The sequence below is a fragment of the Triticum aestivum genome, chromosome 4D (assembly GCF_018294505.1).
Source record: "Triticum aestivum cultivar Chinese Spring chromosome 4D, IWGSC CS RefSeq v2.1, whole genome shotgun sequence".
Taxonomy (NCBI): Eukaryota; Viridiplantae; Streptophyta; class Magnoliopsida; order Poales; family Poaceae; genus Triticum; species Triticum aestivum.
The window spans coordinates 29646902-29665934 of record NC_057805.1 but is presented as its reverse complement, the minus strand read 5'-3'; positions in this window follow the sequence as shown (position 1 = coordinate 29665934).

Below are 19033 nucleotides of genomic sequence, written 5' to 3'. Positions count from 1 at the left end.
TAGAGGTAGAAGAAGGCAAGGCTTGCTCTCCTCTTTCCCTAGGTGTGAGTCTAATTCTAACAGGTTGGAACCATTTGCATGGGTGCCCTGGGAGGTTTATATAGGCCTACCCCCGAGGGGTATAATGGTAATCTGGCCGGGTGAAGGACCCGACTGTCAGTCTCTCTGGTCGCCGGTTTCTCCGCCGTCTGGTAGGCCTCGTCGACTGGTCTGGTATGGAGCCGACAGGTCGCCTCCGCCGCTCGCGGGTCTTGCCGGCTGCTGATTACTATAGCCGCAACGCTAATGATGCACGCTTGGTCAGGGGGGCGTGGCTACAGTCCCGCCGCCTGGCAGGAGATCACTGTAGCCACTCCGCGTCTTATCTGGTTAATGGCGCGTGGGCCCCTGGGAAGGAGCGGGCCGACTGCTAGGAGCCGGCCTCCCTCGGGTCCGTCTGGTCTGGCCTCCGCCGTCTTTCGGGCTCTTGTTGCCTGGTAGGGCCCGTCGTCCTCAGGCCGTACCGACAGGCGGTCGTGGGAGCAGGGCTCCGCCTGACAGGAATGACGTCAGGGGCGGAGTGGCAACAGTGCCGCGCCGAGTGGAGATCTCCGCCTGTACGGAGCACTGTGGCCACGCTCGGCCCTGGATACGGGGGTGATGGGCTACACTGTAGCCTTGCACCGTCTTGTCTTCTTAATGGGGGCGCAGATTTTGAGGGCGCCATGGGCCGACTACCAGGAGCCGGCCTCTCTGGAGGCCGCCTGCTAGGAGTCGGTCCGTCTTGGAGCCGCCTTCCTGAGCATGGTCGTCTTCTCGCAGTCGGCCGTTCAGCCGGCCGGCCACCAGAAGGCGGCGCTTCATCTTGACGTCTTGAGGGGCGCAGCCGGCCCCGATCTCTTGAAAGGTTCGGGGACTCGGGTTAGGCTACCCGTGGCCCATTACTCCGACAGTAGTCCCCGAAGCTGGTGAGGTGCCGCGGCCGAGGGGCCTAGGAGCCTCAACAGTTTCTTTCCCCGAGTGCTCTGGACGGAAGCTTCATCCGACTCCTGGCAAGCCGCCTGGTAGGAGTCGGCCACGTCCAGTCGGATTTGTCTGAAACTTCGAACGAAACGGCGGGAACTAGGTGGCGTGTTAGCTAAGCTTCTAGGCCCGCCGCCCGTCGTGGGCGTGCCACGTGGCGTCAGCCTGCCAGCCCACGCGCACGATGGGACACGACTGCAGGCTGGGCCCGCCACCACCGGGCCTCGGCACGCGAGCGGATTCGCTGCGGCCGAGGCGGGCGGTTGAGTTTCCCCGCGGAGTTACTGCACGCAGTAACTCGCGCGATAAAGGTAGGAACATGGGGTCGTGGGTGAAGGAAATATGCCCTAGAGGCAATAATAAAGTTATTATTTATTTCCTTATTTCATGATAAATGTTTATTATTTCATGATAAAGGTCTCCCCGCCTAGTCCCCGTTCCGGTGGTGCGTCTAGCATTGTTGATGGGCGTGTGGACGTGTGTCTCCGGTGGATCTATCCTCGGTGGATTTGCTCGGATCTGGTTGTGGTTTGTTTATGTTCGTGTGTCTTCAGGTTGGATCCTTTTATTCTTCATCAGCGGTGGTTGCTGTTCTGGTGCGCTGGTCCTACGGGGCCTTAGCACGACGACTTCCCGACTGTCTACTACAACAAGTTGTGCCCGACTCCGGCGAGGGAGGGGTGATGACGGCGGCGCGCCTTCGGCTCACTTCAGTGATTGTAGTCGTCGCTAGGTGGTCTACGGATCTGGATGTAATTTTTATTATTTCTAGTGTTCGTCGTACTGCTATGACAGAAGATGAATAGATTGAAAGTTTTTTTGAAAAAAATATAGTCACGTACCATGTATGTGGCCACAGATGCAAAGTGGGCAGCCTCAAAAAAATGTAGAGTGGAACGGGGGGAGTCGATACGGCCGGGCGGAATGGGCCGCCTGATTGTGCATTTATTGATTTATTGTTTTCTTTCCACTAAAAAGATTCCCTCACAAATCTTTATACTCGTCTACAAAAAGGTTATTCTTGCGTACCACGAAGGTCCACACAGCTTAAAAGGGGGTTCCATCTACCTACACTACTGTCAGACTGCGCAGTAGCTATTGCTCGAGTGAACGAGAGGAGGCAAGCGCAAGACTTGCTCGGGGGTTTAGAGGAGTCAAAAAGAAAGCTGGGGATCTGCTCATCAGGCAAGGCAAGGCTGCATAAATTCGATCTATACATCTCGTTACATGTGTTCGTTGATCTCTGAAAGTAAATGCATTCGGCTCTTTTTTTCTTAGGGAAATGTTGCTAATTTATTCATAGTTCGCAGCTCCCTCATATGTTACCTCCGAGCGAATACACTCGGGAGGAACATAGAGCCAAGTTTTACAAAAAGCATTACAGCAACCATTCCTAGCTAAGATATGTGCGACCTTATTCGCTAACCGTCGCACCCAAGCAACCTTAAAATCATCAAAAGACTGAAGCAACCCTTTGATCTCTTCAACTAGTTGCCCATTAGCTGAGAAATCTTTTTGATGAGACACAATTTTTCTAGCCGCCACATGCGAGTCACTACTAGGAAAAGGCCTACTAATGGCGCACCTAATTTGGCCATTAATACCACATTATAGCACGCCATTAGTATATTTTACTAATGGCGCATCACTGGTGCGCCATTAGTATCTGGTATACTAATGGCGCACCCCAGATGCGCCATTAGTATATACAACAGTGCGCCATTAGTATGCCTCCCAGGGGGCCATCTATACCCAGGTGCTTTGGCATACTAATGGCGCACAACAACTGGATGCGCCATTAGTAACTTCGGCATACTAATGACGCACTGTTTAGTGATGCGCCATTAGTATCCTCTGGCATACTAATGGCGCACTATGATGTGATGCTGCCATTAGTATGAATATTAGGTTTTATTTTTATTTTTTTATTTTCTGTTTTTTGCACAGGTTACAAAATGTATAATTGGACAAAATATAGACAGCACACATCAACAACAGATTCATCGAATACAATAGAAGATTAGTCTCTGAATACAATTCATCATTTTAGTCTCCGAATACAATTCATCATATTAGTCTCCGAATTGAAAAGACCGAACAAAGATAGAACATTATATTACAAGTCTCGAGACCGCGAGTTTGTCTTCACATTACAAGTCGATATCGATCATCTAAACTACCATCACATAGAAGAGAGCTGCGGTCATCACGATGAGCATCATCACGATGAAACTCGTCTTCATCCGGTTCCTCCAACGCTCCCTCCCCTCTCCCGCTAGATAGCGGGCGTATCTAGATTCGGCCTCGACCCTAGTGGCGTACCCTTTGTAACTGTTACCGCTGAATCGGTGAACCTGTCTCCGACACTCCTCCCAGTCGTCGTAGACTCCGGGAACCTTACCCTTGTACACGACATACCACGGCATCGCTATGCAGTAGCCAAACGAAACGTTAGTACCAATTCACAGACAATACATAAGCAATATATAAGTATGCAACAGAATGATCGGAAGAGAAAAGCAAGACATTAATAGCATCGATTACATCTAAGTTGAAGGACTCTCGAAACCAAAGAGACATACTACAAGTTCATTAAAGTTTAATTACAACATGAGCCAATCGATGTTTCAGAACTAGACACAGCATCACTGCTTTCGACTCGACTCAAGGGACCGGAGCGTGGATGAAGCCGCCGTCTATCGTGGGAGTCATGAAACAACGGGCGTTGTCAGCCTGCATTTGTAGGATTGTGTCGATGTCACTGTTGGACGGTTGATTTCTGAGGTAGAACTGCCCCGAGGTACGAAGGACATCTTGATGGATGATTTCCGCAAACTCCGACTGGATGCGAAAGAATTCTTGTCTGATGTCCGCGTCCTGGATTGCCGACGCGCTCGCGGCCCAATCTTTGAGTCTACTCGGTAGCAGTAGTTGATGATGGTCCTGTACGATCGCCCGCATGTGATGGATGGCGTAGTAGGCACCCTTCTGACTGCCAGGCGGCTGCTTGACGCAACAGAACGTCGTATTGTGGGAGAACACGTGCTTGCCGTACTTACGAATAGGCCTGGTGAAGGTGCCTCCAGATTTGACGTAGCCGGGGAGAACATCATCAAGAACCTTCTTGACATTTGTGTAGTCTACGTTCGACTGACGGTCCGGGTCGAAATACGTGGCCGTGGAATATTTGGGGCTTAGGAGGATGAGCGTGCAATGTGTGTCACTGCAGAAAACACGGAATGTTAAAAGAAAAACGATCGAAATCTAAGAATTCATATGTTACGGGGCGGTTGAGGGGAGGACTTACTCGGGAAAGTAAGGCACGAGGAAGTTGTCCTTATCTTGGTTTGCCAGAATGACGCCTTCGAGGTAAGAACTCGCGACTTGCCGGTCCCCAGCGCTGCCCAAGATCTTGGCACGCATGTAGAAGGGGTCGACTATCACGATGTCCGGGGTCTTGTCGCGAATGATCCGCATCTCCATACTCAGCGAAAATAGCCGAACGAAGGTGTAGTGCAGCGGATGAAGGTTCAACATAGCGTGGATGTCATCAAACCGCAGGACGATCGTACCCCCGATGGAGTTATCCACAAAGCCCTTGCCCTCTGGCACCTTGGCCGCAAAAACCGGGTATGCCACATCCTTCTCTCGGAGACGCCGCTTCTCCAAAGAAAGAACACTGTCATGCAGACTCCGCATAGCACCGGTTGCAGCATCGAGCATATTTCTCGGTAGCATCGGCCTACCCGCCACATGCACCCTCCTCGAGATATCCGCAGTTGAAGGTGGCCCGTCCTGAGCACGGATCGTACTCGGTGCCGGCTGGCCCGCACCCTTGTTAGTCTTTCTTTTGCGTGCCTTCTTCTTGATCTCCTGTAATGGGACCGAGTTCTGCTCACAGACCGCCTTCTTGAGTGTGTTGGGGCTGATCATATTTCGCACCTCGCCTATCTGAGGCTCGGTGAAGTCGGCAGCTGGAGGCGTCTCCTGAGAGCTGAACTGCAGACGACGCCTGTTGCAACTTGGCTTCTCCGCGGTACCAGCTAGATCGCACACGTATTTTGTTGGGTTGGGTTCTTGAGAAGGAGGCCCCATGAAGTCGCCACCGTCCCCATGATCGGCAAAGTACTGATCGACGTTGGCAAATGTATCGTCGTCGTCGTTGTTCTGATCCTGTGCCATATGCATGTTTGGATCCAGTGGCATAGGGATGTCCAGCACCGTTGCGGCGGTCTTGCCATGGGCCCGACTTGGCGCCGGCACGACTGGCGGTGTTGTCTTTGGGGTGGTGTCCCCCGCCCCCAAACGAATCTGGCTCTTCGGCCAAAGCAGGGGCCAGCTCAGGCAGGCGCTGAGGTTCATCACGTCATCATCGTCGGCCCCGATGGGTCGAATCAGAGGTAACACCTCGTCGCAGCCTGGCAGCACCCGAACCAGTTGAACCCTAAACAAGTTGGGTGGCATCTGGGTACCGTGGAACAAGGGGTTGCCCGGTTGAACGATTTTGCCCTTGGCGACATCGACCAACTCGTTGTTCACGAAGTGCAGGAGAGTGCACTGAACGTCGGCGGCGCCCTGCGAAAACATGTAGGGCGTTAGGGATGCCCAGTCAAAGGCAAGGAGATGAAGTCCTCGGCCGAGAGAGGCTTAATTAGTTACCGTGATGATGGCGTCGAGCTCGGCTAATGTCGAGGCACCGCCAACGGCGGGCGTGCAGTTGACGGAGGGGCCGCTTGCTGCAGAGGTGCCGGCCGGCGTACACCCGGGTGCATTAAGCTCCCGTGCCGGCGTCGGAGACACCAATGGCCCCGCCATCGCGTTCTGCGAGTTGCTGGCCGTGAAGCTAGGAATCGGGGGCGGCCCCTGTTGGCCGCCCGCAATCCACGCACTAATCCCCTGGATCAAGGTAGGCACAATGGCGGTGATCGTCGCTCCGAGTTGTTGTTGCACTTTCTCTTGGACAATCTCCGGAATCCGCGCCACCTGTGCCCTGAGTTCTTGAACCTCGCGCGCCTGGCTTTCCGAGCTGGTCTTTTTCTCCTTTCGCCCAGCAGTGTCATAGTATGACGACCATTTTGTCGACAAGCCTTTGCCGGCCACACGACCAGCTGACGTCGGCTTACTGAGCTTATCCTTGTTCTTCATTACATTCAACGCCCTATTTAGAGTGGTGTCCCAAGGGTTGCTCTTAGTTGACCCCGCGCTACTGCTTTCAGTCGCCTGCGGAAGGAATGTGAACCATTTAGAAATTTGGCTTCATTAATTAGAATGCAACCATATGGAGCTAATTACGAGGGGGTGTATTCCTTACCAGAACAAGCTCAAGCGCCCTGGTCTTCGGATCCGTGGTAAGCTCCTTTGTTTTCGGGTCCTTCTTGTACCGGGCCCTGACAAAGTTCCTGGTCTGCTTGTCACCGTATTTATCGAAGAGGGGCGGTAGGCCTTGCTCGACACGGTCCGCCTCCTCCTTGTCCCATATAGGCTCCGCCACTCTGTAACCGCCGGGACCGAGTGTGTGTTCCCCTAAGTTCAGCTCCCGCATTTCTTTCCCCCACTTACTTGATTCGGAGTGTGCGGTGCTCGAGCAATTGATCTTGAAATCGTTGTAGTCATCTTCGGTGATCGAAGGATTTTTCTCCTTGATCTTCTCATAACTCTCACCTTTCTCGATCATTCTCTTCACATTGCTTTTCCAAGTAGACAGGGCCTTGCTCATCTTCGTGAGGGCAGCATTGTTCACTTTATTCCCTTTGAGGCTTGTGTTTTCAAATTCAGCGGGGAACTTGTATCGTTCGTGCAGCTTCGTGAAGAGGAGGTTGCGCAAATTCCCTCGGTCAGGATGCCTCAGGTTCTCGGTGTTGATCGAGACGGTGCTCCGGAGAATGCACCCGAGCTGAAGCGAGTACCCCTTGACTATTCGTTCGGGCGCCGTTGGATTCCCGTCGGAGTCCACTTCAGTAACTTCCTCCTTGAGGGTGCGGAGCACGGTCGGGCGCCGGTCCTTCCGTTGCCTCTTCGGTTGGCTGCCATCTGTGTGTGCGCCGCCATCATCAGTGGTGGCATCCTCGGCGGCACCATCGGTGGTGGCATCAGTGGGGTCATCCTCGGCGGTACCATCAGTGGTCTCAGGATCGGTGGGGAAGGCGGCGTCCTCATACAAGTGAGGTTGTTCCTCCATCTCCTGGGACAGCTTCCAGAATGGCTTGTCGACGCCCGAACCCCCGGCCTCATCGTTGTTGGCCATGTTTCTCTCTAAATAGGAACAAAGTTTGGTCAAAAAGTTGGTTATTGTCAAGGAACAAGATCATGGTCTCATCATTTAGGGTTTGTCGACACCGAGGCATCCTAAAAGCTAAGCTTTTATCATTGAGGGTTTTTCGACGCCGAGGCACCCTAAAAGCCTAAGCTTTCATCATTTCGGTTTTTATCGACACCGAGGCACCCTAAAAGCCATGCATTAGTCACAAGTACGCCGGGGCACTTGATCCTACTTAATTAACTACTAAGATACCCCGGCCCATGCATTAGTCACAAGTACCCCATATGTCCTATTTTTAGCAAAGTCATGCTAAAATTCACGGAAAATTTCAGCATGACCTTTGCTGAAAATAGGACATATGGAGTACCCGAATTTGCCGGAACGGAAGTTAATCGATATTCCGGCAAACTCAAGGGCCTCTCGGGTGGACAAGGCAAAAAAGGCCTCCATCACAACATGGAAAATACACCAAGCAGTATCATCTCCAAGCAGTATCATCTCCAAGCAATATCATATTTGTAATGACTGAAAATATTTACTTCAGGAAATATTTACTATTGTAGTTTCTGTTACAAACAAAAAAAAGACTGAAGTTTGTCCTAGCTATATTTCAGGATGATTTTTCAGTTGCTCATGCTTTTTACAAATTGTAGCTACTGTTTTTTATACCTAAACAAAATTTCCCTAGCTATATTTGCTACTGTTTTTATACCTAATTTTTTGCTACTGTTTTTTTAATTTGCTACTGCTTTTTTTTTATTTGCTACTGTTTTTTTATACATACACCACCAAAGTCCAAAGAGTAACCACTTATTAGCTACCAGGAGTAAGTAACTAACTAAATACACTTCTATAACAAAATAAATCAGAAACTTAGTTTTCAGTGTAATGAAACTAATTTGGCGTTGTAGGTCTTGATATATTTTTCTTATGGACTTGGTCAAATTTGAATAAGGACAAAGCTAGAACTTCAATTAATTTGGAATGGAGAGAGTAATCCACAATAGATAAACTGAAGCATACTAAATGAAGACAAGCTCTTGGATGCTACACCTTAGTTTTAGAATAGACAAACAGACGCGTTCTAACTTCTAATGGAAAACATGGTTAGATAGATGATTACAAATTGCACATGAAAGAACAGGGGTAAATATTGTTAACAGAAGACAGCCAAACAAATATATTGCTCTTTATGAGGTTATGAGGTTACAGAGTACAAACTTAACTTGAGAATGACAGTGTTCAAAATAGTCAATGAAAAATTCATCAGTACTGAACATAATTAACAGAAGTTATTTTGATGGTATATAAGAATATTTATGGAACAAACAACATGAAGATAGCTGCAATCTTAAACAAAAATCAAAGCACACTTGTCTGTAAAAAGCTAACAAACTATGTGATGCTTCCAGCTAATATGTTCAGAGAACAGGAGCATGAGAAAAAATAACAGAAACTATATGATTTAACTGGTTTCAAAACATGAAGTCCTAAAAGCTCTTGTTTTTGACTTTGCATCCACTGATAAAGAAGAATCAGAGTAGTGAGCAAGACTGTAAATGTTCTGAAAATTAAAAGAAAAGAGAGATTGCATGTTCATCTTAGCTGCAGTCCTGATCGTGAGAAGTACATCATATACGTTTTACCAAGGGAACAGTAGGGATAACAGAAAGTCACTGTTGTCACTGTCCTAGTGAAGAATTTTGTGCTATCTACCTTCTTGGTTTACCCCCTAGTGCTTCGATACATATGCAATTACACAACTGAACAGTAGTATGCTGGTTTTACTTACATGAACAAAATTTATGTTGGGAGCAGGGAGTATCCCTGCTGTACGTGTCAGAAAAAATATGGTTGATTCTAGAGCTAAGTTGATACTCCAAGAGGTGTTCTACGCATGGGAGCTCCATTTAAATCAAACATAGTATGCAGTTCCCAAACAAAATGTACTCAGGAGTCCAAAAGCGAAGTTCAGAGACAGATTGTTGTATTAGGAGCAGAGAGGGAGAGGTGGGAAATGGAGGAGGGGGTGATTTGGATGGGGTACCTGCGGGCGTAGAAGACGGGGGCGTCGTCGGGGACGAAGACGTCGACGCTGTGGATGTTGGTGGTGGTGCGACGAGGTCCGGGAGGCGACGAGGTCCGGGTGGTGGTGGTGCTCCGAGGAGACGAGGAGAGCGGCGCCGAGGAGACGAGGACGACGGGGCGGCGGGGCGGCGGCGTCGGGAGAGGAGAGGGCGGCGTCGCGGCGTCGGGGCGTTGGGGCGGAGACGAGGACGACGGGGCGGCGTCGAGGCGGCGGGGCAGCGGTGTCGGGAGAGGAGAGGGGAAGGGGATCGAGGGCGAGGGCGAGGGAGAGAGATGGGATAGGTTATCCAACAGGTACATCCATACTAATGGCGCACCTCACCCTGGTGCGCAATAAGTACATCCATACTAATGGCGCACCTCACCCTGGTGCGCCATTAGTATTTTTTTTGATTTCTGCTCGAGCCAACAGGTTATCTTCCACCTTACCTGATCCACACCAAGTTCCCTCTACTAGCTCGACTGGTCAGCAGCCAGTTCTCACACCAGGAGGTCCTGGGTTTGATTCCCAGGCTCCACAATTTTTTTATGCATTTAAAATGTTGTTTGATATTTATTTGTGTTTAAATATGTTCAAACTTGTTTAAATCATAACAGTAATATTTTTTTATAAGACAGTAATAATTTTTTTTAAAATATCATCAAACAGTAATGCCGGTGGAGCGGGGGAGGGTGCGCGGGGTGCGGGGGGCCGGTGGACCGGGGGTGCTCGGCGGCGAGGGGGACCGGATCTGGCGAGGTGGGATAGGTAGCGATCGAGATGGAGGGGGATCGAGATCGAGTGTCCATGAAATTTAAAAATATTCATGATAGTTCAAAAAGTGCCCATGAATACAATCGAGAAATGAAGGCTACGATTTAAATACAATCGATCTTAGCTAGCTATCTGTTCACAATCTTCTTGCCCTTTTTTTCGCAAATGGAGTTCTTCTGTGGAACGGACGTCCTTTAAGTAGGGTGGTCCTGCTTCTTCTTGTGGTGTATGCTGCTACTTTATCATCGTCGTCATGTTCGATTCTCGGGTCGCCGTACTTGTCGAAGTCTTGCTCATTGGCTACTCCATCCATTCCGATGATCTTCCTTTTGCCTCTCCTCACGACAACACGACTGGGCTTTGACGGGTCGGTAATGAAGAAGCATTGGTCCACTTGGGAAGCCAGTACCCATGGCTCATTTTTCGCGGTGACGTTTGCGCCTGCGGTCTTGGATTTGGCTTCGGGTATAACCATGGTGGTGAAATACCGGTCTTCTTTTAGGACGCTCTTGGCCCATCTGACACGAAACATCGGGACCTTCTCTCCAGCGTAGCTCAGCTCCCAAATCTCCTCGATCCTTCCGTAGTATCTGTCCTTGTCGTTACCGGTGTAGGATTCCATCGTTACCCCGGAGTTCTGATAACCATCGCTCTTCATGTCCTTGGCCTCGGTGTAGAATGTGTAGCCGTTGATATCGTACGCCTCATAGGTCATCAGGTTGTGCTCGGCGCCCTGTGACAAGGCGAATATGAGTTGTTCTTCCGCGGAAGAATCCTCATGTAAAGGGTACGACAGAAGCTTCTGCTTGAACCAACGCGTGAAACATGAGTTGTGCTCTTTGAGTATATCTCCGTCCGTCCTCTGTTGGCCTCGGTCATTGTACGTCTTCTTAATAAAGGTTTTGTGGTCTACCACCCAAGGATCGACCACGTCTATGTGTTGTAGCGCGACTAGGTTAGCTCTTTCAAAGTCGGCGAGTCGACCCTCGAAGTCGACATGCATTTCGCGGCGACCCTCACAGTGACCCCATCCAGCGAGCCTGCCGAGGTGCCTGTTGACGGGCAGACCAACGGGGTTCTCGATGCCTAGATAATTCGTGCAGTAGGAGATGCACTCTTCGGTCAGAAAGCCCCTGGCTATGCTTCCCTCTGGACGTGACATGTTGCGAACGTATCCTTTGATGACACCATTCATCCTTTCGAACGGCATCATGCTGTGCAGGAACGTCGGCCCGAGTTGGATGATATCGTCCACGATATGGACCAGCAGATGCACCATAACGTCGAAGAATGCGGGCGGGAAGTACATCTCAAGCTCGCATAGTATCACCACGATCTCTTCCTGTAGCCTTCTGAGTTGCCTCACGCCAACAGACTTCCGAGAGATGACGTCGAAAAAGTTGCATAGGCCAAATAGCGTTTCACGGACGTGCGCGTCCATGATCCCACGGATTGCTACTGGAAGTATCTGCGTCATCAGCACGTGACAGTCGTGAGACTTCATCCCGCTGAACTTCAGCTTCGCTAGGTCTAGGTATCTGCTTATCTTCCCCGCGTAACCGTAAGGAAGTTTTACTCCTACGAGGCAGGTGAAAAACTGCTCGATCTCCTCCTGACTTAGAGTGAAGCACGCGGGAGGGTAGTCATTTCCGGTCTTCTTGGCCTTTTTGCCTTTGCGATGACTTTCTGTGTCCTGCTTCGCCTCATCATCATCATCATCATCATCATCATCATCATCATATATAGCGTGAAGCTCCTGCCTGATGCCCATTGATTTCAAGTCTGCCCTTGCTTTCGGCCCATCTTTGGTCCTCTCTGGCATGTTGAGCAGGGTACCAAGCAGACTCTCGCACACGTTCTTCGTGATATGCATGACATCAAGGCTGTGAGGCACACGGTGGATCTTCCAGTACGGCAAGTCCCAGAAAACAGACCTCGTTTTCCATACCTTCAGCAGCGGCTCTGGCGCCTTTCGCTTCTTTCCCGGCTCTGGCGCCTTTTGCTTCTTTCCCGGCAGTGGGCAGTCTTTCCAATTTTTCAACAGCTCGTCTATTTCCTCGCCGCTCCTCGTACGCGGGCGTCCTCGGGGTTCGGTTTCACCATCGAATAGATCCTTGCGTTTTCTCCACGGGTCATCGTCGCAACACGGTTTTCGAAGACCCGGGATCTCTATCTAGCTGGCGATACGTTGTGTCATCCATGCACCTGACGCATCCAGAAAATCCGTGGACCACCTGCCCCCACGAGATATCCGTAACCGAGATAGTCGTGCACCGTCGTGAGCAGCGCGGCTCTCATAGGGAAATATTCTTTCTCTGCGGCGTCCCACGTATTGGCTGGCGTTTTCCACAGCGTGTCAAGCTCCTTTTTCAGCAGCCCCAGATACAGATTGATGTCGTTCCCTGGTTGTTTCAGTCCTTCAATTAGCATACTCATGTGAATGTACTTCCTCTTCATGCACAACCAGGGGGGAAGGTTGTACATCCACACAAACACAGGCCAGGTGCTATGTGTGCTTCTCTGGCTGCCAAACGGATTGACTCCATCGGTGCTCGCGCCCAGCACGATGTTCCTTGGATCGTTCCCAAATTCTAGGTCTTCGAAGTTCAACGCTTGCCACTGGCTCGCATCCTTAGGGTGACTCAGCATCTTGTCTTTTTTATCTATCTCCGGATCATTTGCGTCATCTTCTCGCTTCTTCTCCTCCCTATCCGCGTGCCAACGCAGGAGCTTTGCTACCTTAGGGTCCGCGAAATACCGCTGCAGACGAGGAGTGATCGGAAAGTACCACACCACTTTTCGAGGAGCTTTCTTCCTCTTCTTGTATCGAGTGACGCCGCACACCGGACATATGGTAGACTCCGCGTGCTCGTCCCGATAAATGATGCAATTGTTCATGCACACATGGTATTTCACGTGCGGTAAATCCAGAGGACACACGATTTTCTTCGCCTCCTCCAAACTGGTCGGGCACTTGTTCCCCTTGGGAAGACGTTCGTGCCAGAATGACATGTTCTCGTCGAAGCATGCGTCGGTCATTTTGTGTTTTACCTTCATCTCCAGAGCCATGAGCGTTACTTTCAGGCGGGTATCCTCGGGCCTGCATCCTTCATACAATGGAGTAACCGCGTCTAACTCAAGTTGATCCATCTTGGCTTTCTCTCGGACGGCAGCTCTTGCGTTATCCGTCTGCTTGAGAAGCAGCTCTTGAATATGAGGGTCCTGCACCCAGCCCATCGATGGTCCAGCGTCGTCTGCTCCGCCGGCATCATCATCTTCATGATCATGCCCGTCGTCTGCTTCGGCATCTTCCTCATCATCATGTCCTGCATCTTCTACATGATGACTGTGTACAGCATCACCGTCGTGATCATCTCCTGGGGATTCTTCGTCTTCTCGCCCGCCCGAGCCGCGGTGGTTGTCTTGCTGCCCTTCCTCATTTCTTGCCCGGCCCCCATGGACGACTTCGTAGTCATCTTCATCACCTTGCCACCGATAGCCATCCATGAAACCACGCAAGAGCAGGTGGTCCCGCACCTGCCAGGATTCCGGGTCCGCAATAAGGCTCTTCAGCTTGCATCTTCGACACGGACATCTTATCTCTGTCTCGTTCTTTTGAAGCATCTCGGCCTTCGCGGACCTCAAAAACCTATTCATGATGCCTTCGGTCATCATGCGGACCATGGTCGCCTGCGGGGTAGAGCAAAACGATATTTTAGAACCAAGAAAAAATTTGGCATGACTTTCCCTAAAAATAGGACCAAAAAGAATGCTTAATGCCAAAATTCTCGCCGAAACGGAAATGAATCAACATTCCGGCAAAATATTGGCAACTATCGCATTTCAAATACCGGTACACCTCCAAACACAAACACATATGCAACACCACAAACATATGCAACACCGCGAACATACATAGATCTAGCTAGGCCATAAAAAGTGCATGTGCACATTTTTGTAGGGAGAACAACATAAATATAGCTTCCCCCCTTACTTACCTATCAAAACAAGGTAATGTAACCACTTAAATTGAATGAATCTATGGTGGAAATGAGGTGAAAAAGAGGAGGCACCCGAGACAAGGAGGAGGTGGAGAGAATGAAGTGGGGAGAAAGTGAGTGTGGGTAGGAGAGGCTGTCCAAAATATCTTGTTGCTGCCCACTTACTAATGGCGCACCAACTCTAAATGCGCCATTAGTAATCCAGGTTACTAATGGTGCACCTTCTGGTGGTGCGCCATTAGTATGTTTGGACAGGCGCACTAGTTAAAAAAAAACTTTTGATACTAATGGCGCACCCTGGGCCAGGTGCGCCATTACTAGTTACAACTAGTAATGGCGCACTGTGTCTGGATGCGCCATTAGTATGTTTGGACAGGCGCACTAGTTAAAAAAAAATTGATACTAATGGCGCACCCTGGGACAGGTGCGCCATTACTAGTTCGCCATTACTAGTTACAACTAGTAATGGCGCACTGTGTCTGGATGCGCCATTAGTATGTTTGGACAGGCGCACTAGTTAAAAAAAATTGATACTAATGGCGCACCCTGGGCCAGGTGCGCCATTACTAGTTACAACTAGTAATGGCGCACTGTGTCTGGATGCGCCATTAGTATGTTTGGACAGGCACACTAGTTAAAAAAAAATTGATACTAATGGCGCACCCTATGCCTGGTGCGCCATTAGTGTCAATCCCATCTATAGCCCTTTTTCTAGTAATGAGTCAGTCTCTACGATCACCTTCTGGATTTCTTGAGCTGAAAAATGGCTTGTCTACACGCTAGGAATTCGGCCATTTGGAATCAGCAGCAACCTGGAAAAAATGGCTCGCACATGTAATGAACTTGCCATCGTTGTCCGAAGAATAGCACCAGATGCTCCCGAACCTTGGTCTCTAGATAGGGCACCGTCTAATGCATTCGGCTCTTTTCTTGGTGTGTAGTGTGCTTGTTTTTCTGAGATCTGATTTGCTCTCGTTATACTCGTTGTTCCTTGTCTATTCGCTTTCTCGCGCGTGTTGCTTCGGCGGGGAAGAAGGCCATCGTACGCAAGGCCAAAGAGAGCGCTCGCAGGGCTAAGGAGGACGCAGAGAAGCCGGTGATGGACGCCTTCTCGTTCGTCGTCGATGTCATCGATCAGGGCGGCAAGAAAAAGGTCGGCACGTGATGCGGCCAACACCACCACCCCGACAAGTGCCTTGGAGCCACCCCTCGTCCCAATGCCGCCGCCGGACACGGAGACGGCGGTTATCGTCGATGACGAGGGCTACACGTTGTACATCGTACTTGGCGGCCTTGTTCTGGTCGGCGCTGCCGGCGCTGTGGTGTTGGTGTGGTTCCGGGGAGGTGGTGGTGGCGGAGGCGGTGGTGGAGGTGGCGGTGGAGGTGGTGGTGGGCTGGTGGCGGAGGCAGTGGTGGTGGTGGCGGTGGAGGTGGGGGTGGAGGAGCTGTGCCGGGAGCTCCTGGAGCACAGGGTCTTGCGGGGCTGGCCGGCCTGCTGGCTGCGGAAGTGCCTCCGGACGCCGGCGACGACGGCCACCCAACGACCGGCATCGTCCTCCGCATGGTCGTTCAAGCCGGTGCTTGAGCGGACGCGGTCGCCATGGGAATCGCCGCGGCCTTCGGCCATGCCCCGGCTGTCCCTGGCGTCTCCCGGCGCAGGAGGTGCTCCTCCCCTTGGCAGCGGCGGCCTCAACGGCGCGCCTCCCGGCGCAGGATGTCCGACTCCCCCTGGCGGCGGCGACCAGGGCGTGGCTCCCGGAGCTGCAGGAGGTCCGCCTCCACCTGGCGGCGTCCAGGTCGGGCCTCCCGGAGCAGGAGGTCTGCCTCCACCTGGCGGCCGCGTCTAGGGCGTTTTCGGCTGCCGTGGCGCAGGAGTCTCGGCTGCCCTGGCGCCGGCCGCTGATGATCCGACTGTGACGTGACCAGATCGTGTACCGTCCTACATTATGCTATCCTCTCGATCGGTCTATAATTAAGCTTATCTGCTATATGTTCTAGTTCAAAATCTAGTAGTAGAGTACGCAGTGTGCTAGTATCTCTGAGTATTAAGAACGTGGAGTATCACATTATCTAACAGATTATCCAGCACCAGGGATGTTTACTCATTAAGTTATGTTATTATTGACTTGCACAGGTTGTTTTCTGGTTGGGTTGTTTATATCCATGAGTCTAGCGCTTGGTGCTACTTTTGCAATCGCGTTTAAAAAAGAGGGCTTACCGCAACCCTCCCAGCAAATATCACACCGCAGCTAGTATCTAGCTCCTAGGATGCAGAGACTGACCGCTGCTAAACCCACTTGGGTGTTTGTCAATGTTTCCTACTCGGAGTAGTTCCAGTGTTTCCAAAGGTGTGCACCTGCACATGCAAGTGCATGGCACTGCAGCTGTGTTCTGTAGGCTCTGTACATGCTTTTTCTCTTTTAACTTTGCATAGAACCGGACGAGGGGGGCACCATCATAGCGCTGTGACGTATGGCGGGATAGTCGGACTGCCGGTGTGGGAGTGCACCTCGATCGGCTAAGATGTGACAAAGACACAAAGTAGATTCAAATCCACGTAAAATTTAACGCAGCTAGTTTAGGCGATCACTAGAGTAAATTAAATGAACTTTCGCTTTAATTATAGGCATCTTTTTCGTGTGGAGTGGTGTATGACTTTCCTTTTTGAGAAACTCAACTGATGATTATTGTCCCAAAGTGTAATTAAGTTAACTCGCGTGTTGCGCACGAGGGCAAACTCCATTCATGCCCCATTATTTATCTCGGAAATGAATGTATCTAGACGTAGGAAAACCGGCAAAGGCTTTGTCTACTTCCCTGTCAAGTCACGCGGAGTGCATGCAAAGCCAGCCCGGCCACCACACACGCGCGTCGCATAATCGCATCACTTTTTTCAAATTCCATGTTACAGTCCAAGCATTCCCGGTTGGATTTGCCATGTCACGTAAGTATTGCGGAGGACAGGAGGAGTAATTAAGTTACCAACACGTCAATGCAACGCTGAGGAGCGCATCTGGGCATGCAGTACGTACATAGCAGTGCTGCTCCTTCTTCCAGCTCAAATAAGAGCAGACACGCTTTTACAGACTTTGGCAGAGTTCGGAGGCACACAAGAATAGTATTCTTTCGGTTTTCCTTTTGTTTTGATAACCCTCCTGCCCGGGCAGCTGCACGCTTCATCCATGGCATAAAGACAGGAGAATCATAGGGCCCTGGGAGGAGGAAGAGATTCATGTCTCGCTCGACGATCACCCTAGCACTTTCTGGCCTACATGATCTCCCCCATCAAACAACAAAGAGATGGGTATGGCAAGCAACATGCATGGCTTGGCTGGTCAAGCAGTGCAGGAGAGGCAAGTGATGCGGGACCGGGCGGGCCGGGCAGGAGGTGCGTGAAGGAAGCTTGTTGTGAATGGAAACTCGTTGATGTGACACTTACGTGTACCCTTACAGTTGGGTCTCACTTGACAGAACATGCTAAAAAGTAAATAGGTAAATTGTGACACCACTTTCCCTAAATGGGGTAAAACCATTGAAACGTCTTGAAATACGGCCATTCCTCTGAAAACTAGCATGAAAATTAAAGTGGAAGTAAAAAACTAAAATTTACTCACTTTTCTCTTGTTTCTAAGAATGGTGAATGTAGGCGGTGGCATGGCGTGTATTTTTGTGTATTGCTTCATTGAACATGGGATAAATTGGGACCGTTAGATATTGATGGTTTGAGGTTGGGATGTTTTGGATCAGACACAGATGATGATTTTTATATAGTGGAGATAGAGAAATGGAAATGAGAAACTAGTAAATAAAAATACTATTCATTTCTAAAGATAAATCCCACGACCTATAGTTCTTTTAAAAAACATGATACATACGTTGATATGTAGACACCACATACACGCACACACAATTTATCCATATGAGCACACATGCACCACATAGTTGATGGACAAGTCATATCGTTGAAAGATTGCATCGAAAACCATGTAATAAAAACATGAAAATACGAGCACGTGTGCCAAGACTTGAACATAGGTGTCGGTAGGTTTCACCACAAGGAACCTAACCAGCTAAGCTATGCTATGTTCAACATTTCCAAATAGAGTAAATTCACATTAAAGAGTTATATTTTAGTCCTTCCATGATTATTATTACTAAACAGTAAAACTGAGCTACCCAGGACCCTCCACGGCGATTTGACGCTCTGTATCGTCGGATCCTGTTCTTCTACGTCTCGGATCTCTCACGGTCATCCCACAGCTTCGCTGGGTCATCGCCAATCCGCTTGTCCCCACGTAAACGGGTTGCTGCTCCGCTAACCAGTCTAGGTGGCATGTGGTTTACCGGGCCTTGTCTGGTGGGAATGCGGTTTGGACAGCCCATTCTTGCTTCTTTGCTTAGCAGCCCAGTCTAGCGACATATGCAGGGGGCAACTAGTTAACGAGCGCTCCTTCGGGAGCCTCGCAACGATCGGCGCCACTTGGCGCGCTCTCAGCCATTCGCCACGTGTCGCGCTCTGGACACTCCCTCCAGATTTTGTTTTTTTATTTTTCCGCACGCGTTCTTGGCTTTTTAAACGGTTTTTTTCGACGTTTTGGTTTTTCCCCGGTCTTCCTTAGCGTTTCGACAAAAAAAAATTTGCGCGAAAAAACGCGTTTACTTTTTTTCCCTTTCGTGAAAAGTCACTTTTTTTTCGCGAGAGTCACGGCCGTGCCTTTCGGAAACGAAAAAAAAACGCGTTTTCTGTTTTTCTTCTTTCGCAAGAGGCACAGTTGTGCTTTCGTGAGAGTCACGGCTGTGCCTCTCGGAAAGGGAAAAACAAAACGCGTTTTCTGTTTTTTTTTTCTTTCGCGAGAGTCACGGTTTTCCTTCCGCGACAGGCACGGTTGTGCTTTTGCGAGAGTCACGGCCGTGCCTCTCGGAAAGGGA